The sequence below is a fragment of the Dipodomys ordii genome, unplaced genomic scaffold, assembly GCF_000151885.1.
Source record: "Dipodomys ordii isolate 6190 unplaced genomic scaffold, Dord_2.0 Scaffold3, whole genome shotgun sequence".
NCBI classification, from domain to species: domain Eukaryota; kingdom Metazoa; phylum Chordata; class Mammalia; order Rodentia; family Heteromyidae; genus Dipodomys; species Dipodomys ordii.
Genome location: NW_012267219.1, coordinates 29,037,518 through 29,042,139, shown reverse-complemented (window position 1 = coordinate 29,042,139; position 4,622 = coordinate 29,037,518).

Below are 4,622 nucleotides of genomic sequence, written 5' to 3'. Positions count from 1 at the left end.
GTTACAATTACATGGGCAAGATAATGAGTACATTTCTTATCAAGCATTGCAGCCTCCTCCTTTGTTTCCCCTTCCCATCCCTTCCAAGCCTCCCCCCACCCCCCTAGCAATTCTTTTTAAATGATGTATTTTAAGATTTATAATTAGCTCATGCATCACAACTAAAAAATCAGAATGGCCGGACACCAGTGGCTCATGCCTGCAATACTAACTACTCAGGAGGCTGAGATCTAAAGGTCACAGTTTGAAGCCAACCAGGTCAGTAAAGTCTGTGAGACTTATTTCCAATTAATGACCAAAAAGCTAGAAGTAGAGTTGTGGCTCAGGTAGAGCGTACTAGTCTTGAGTTAAAAAAAGAAAAAACAAAAACAAAAACGCAGGTCCTGAGTTCAAGCCCCAGGACCAGCACAGATTTAACATTGGAGGAGAAATACACTGGGTAGAATAGGTATTTCTGTAATGTGAGGCTGCATGTTCCACTGAGGGAAGCTTTTAGGGACAGGAATGTAGCTTAGTAGTAGAACACTTGCCTGGAATGCCTAAAGCCTTGGATTGGATTGCATTAACCTGAGCAAGAGGTAACAGCATCCAGGCAAGAAATCTTGCTTACCAGAAAGAAAAATAACCACTGTTAGCAAAATTTTATAGAATTACAACTGTGATCTGCTCACAACCTCAAGACATTAAACATTTAAAATGAATTAAAAAAATGAGAAAGAAAATAATAGGCAATGGTTAAGACTTTTATATGTGATGCATTTCTGAAGTGTTTTAAATGTGTTACTCTCACATGTAATTCTCCTTCCAAGCAGTCATAGAGGAGGGGATGGGGGGCAGGCTACTACTATTTCTGTTTTCTAGATAAGGACTGAAGCACAAAGGATTAACAATTGTTCAAGGATAGTTTGCTAATAATTATGAAGCCCAGGTTTGAATCCAAGCATTCAACACCATACTTCATATTTTTAAACACTAATTCTGACTAATTCTTACATTCAGAAAAGTGTCCCTGGGGAGTGATGCTAGCTGCACTATTTTTTTCACTGGCTGTCTTTTCTGGTTTCCTTTTCTTTTTTAGGGGGGCGGGGGTCCAGTCATGGGGCCTGAACTCTGGGCCTGGGCACTGTCCCTCAGCTCTTCAGCTCAGGGCTAGCGCTCTACCACTTGATCCACAGCGCCACTTCCAGCTTTTTTTTTTTTCTTGCTTATGTGGTGCTGAGGAATCAAACCCAGGGCCTCAGGCATGCAAGGCAAGCGCTCTACCACGGAGCCACCTTCCCAGCCCAGGTTTCCTTTTCTTTACTCAGAATTATAAAGTATTTTGCTCCCTGAATATATAATTTTCTGCTGTCTTTCTCACTGTTACATCACCATTAGAGTAATGCTGCTTGCCACAATTTATACTAAGATGAGATTATTAAGACTCCATTTTTCAGGCTCAGTGGTAGAGTGCTTGCCTAGCATGCATGAAGCCCTGGGTTAAATTCCTCAGAACCACATAAACATAAAAAGTCAGAAGTGGTGTTGTGGCTCAAGTGGGAGAGCGTGAGCCTTGAGCAAAAGAAGCTCAGAGACAATGCCCATGCCCTGAGTTCAAGTCCCAGGACTGGCAAAAAAAAAAAAAGTACTCCATTTTCCCCTCTTCCACTGTTTTTTCTCTTAGTGTGGCCTTTGAAGATCCATTTCAGCAAAAGAGCTGCTTTTGAATTTATTAACAATGAATTAGATATCATGAGATTTAACAGCGCTTCCAATTGACTCTCTAGGCTCTGACTTGTGCTGTGTAGAGAAATTCTGCTTGCAAAATGAATAAGAAGGAAAGAATTCTACTAGAAAGAGACTAAGAAACAGAAAAAAGGAAAACTAAAGAATCTAAGCACTTTGTCCAATGAGAAAAGTCAGGAAATAAAGGACAAAGACATAAAGAATGAAGGAAAGTAAGAGCTGGAAATGGAACCAGGTCTTTTAGTCTACTAAAAATATGTAAAGTATTTCAAAATAGAACATTCAACCAAAAGGGAGGACAAAAAAAGAGAGTTATGAGGATCAAATATGATCAAAGTACTTCATATGTATGTATGCAAATAAAATAATTCAACCCATTAAAATTGTTTTAAAAGGGGGAAGGAGAATTAACAAAGAGAAGGAGAATAAAGAGGGTAAATTTGATCAAAGTATATTCTATGCATGTATGGCAATATTACAGTAAACCCCTATGTACAATTAGCATGTTAATAAAAGTAATATACATATATATATGCAAACCAGTGCTCTACTGTTCGGCACCATAATTTATATAAGATATTTTTAAAAGCTTACTACAAAATTTTTCTGTCTAACTTAGAAGAAATTAGAAGACCTAGAAAAGCTACAGATCAAAATAATACAGAAACCTCACATAAACAGTAAGTAGGAAATTAGAAAAACAATGTTTTATTATATACAAAAATATAATTTTAAATTTGCCATTTACAAAATGCCTACTCACAAAATACTATTAGTAACATTGCCCAAAAAGCTTTTTCAATGTACATGTTTATCATAATTATGACTCTTTGTTTTCATTATGTGCCAGATGCTATGCTAAACTTCACATAGAGCAGCTTTGTAATAATAGCTTTGTTAAATCAGTTAGGCTGAAACTGAGAGCCAGAAAAAGGCAAATAACTTGCCCAAAGTCATAAAATAACTAAGTGGTAAAGCTAGCCATCTACCTTTACAATTTATACTTTTTACTTTAAAGCTGCTCTAATACAGCCTTAAAATCAATGATTCTTAAGTAGTACTGTAATTATTGGCAGACATGGCCTATTAATGTAAACATGGCCTTTTAATCCCTTTAAAGGAGTCTCAGGCTCTTCCCTTGGCAACTATTTATAAAGATCAGGGTATCCCACCGCTGCCACCAAAAAAATAAAAAATAATAAAGGTCAGGGCAGGGACCAGGAGGAAAATTTTAATGAGTATTGGTGGCAACTCAGATACAGGTGGAGTACAGACAAGACTGAGAAATCCTGCTCTAAGATACTATTTTGCAGTAGATCCATAAAGTCAAAGAATTATCCATTAGCTCTGTCCCTGCAAATATGTCTCCAACTGGTCATAAATCGATTTGACCTTTGACACAAATTTCATGGATAACAATTCTTAGTCCTGTTATGGGGATAAGAACTAAATTACCAATGCTAGAGGTATATAGTTCAATGGGAGAACATTTGCATAGCTTAATCCCCCACACTGAAAAAAATAAATACTTAAGTTACTTAAGAATGAAAATGTTATCAGGCGCTGGTGGCTCACACCTGTAATCCTAGCTCCTCAGGAGGCTGAGATCTGAGGATCATGGTTCAAAGCCAGCCTGGGCAGGAAAATCTGTGAGACTCTCATCTCCAATAAACCACCAGAAAACTGGAAGTGGAACTGTGGCTCAAGTGGTAGAGTGCTTGCCTTGAGCTGAAGAGCTAAGGGACAGCACCCAAGGCCCAGAGTTTAAGCCCTGTGACCAACAACCAAAAAAAAAAAAGAATGAAAACATTGAAAGTCTATACCTCTAACATTTATACTTATTTCTCAATCTGGAATTAAACTGTTAAGTACCTAAAGTTGTCTTTGATGTCTTAACTTCTCAATTCACTTAGGGTCATCTTCTCTCCCATGTCCTGAGCTTAATATTGTTTGGGAATCACACTAAGATAACAAACAAAACCTAAGTAATCCTTAAATAATACTTCCCTCTGATATAAAACAGAACTTAACCTATGAATATGTTACACTAGACCAAAGGATTGATAGATGGATAAAAATAAAATAATTCACATGAGATATTTTCCCATTTCCTACTTCCCAATTTCCCCATACACGATGTTTTATGACCCCAAGAAGCCATGCATGTGTACAGAAAGCTTTAATGGGTGATTCTAATCATGAGAATCTCAGGCATTGGTGGCAGGCCAGTGGAGAGGATATTTTTGGTCAGATGTGGCTTTCAATGCCTCATAAATCAGGCTGCCTGGACAGCTTCCTAATTTCCCTTTAGGCAGTGCCAGTCCTGCTCACATACTCAATTTCACCACCACTACCACCATCCCCAGAAAGACTCAAGAAGTATGGAGAGGGGTGAAGTAGTGTCATTGGGAATGGCCAACATAGAGACTACCTCACTCCCTCACTCAAAAAAATGAGTATTCAAAATACAAATAAATATCAATATCCATGCACACTCCATTTTCCTTTTCTCATTCTTACAAATAAGAAGTAAAATACAGGAGAAAAAATCAAAATCAAGAAAATATATATGAGTTGCCTCCCTGTAAACAGTATCTCTTTATATCAGAAGCCCTTCTGTCCTGCACACAGAGATTCTCTGACCTCCTACATGGACACTTGCCCTTCAGTGACTTAGAGAGCTTTTGATAACAACTGAGAGTACAAAATTAGATATTTTTATCAGCATGTGCTCTGCCTCTGGTAAATGTTATATTAAATCACTTGAAGTAAAAATACAGAAGACATTTTTAACAGTATTTATAAGTACACTTAATTTATAGCCCTCAAATTTCACATGTTTTTATTAGAAAACAAAATTGTTTAAGAACCACCACACATACTTAACCCAAAGATTA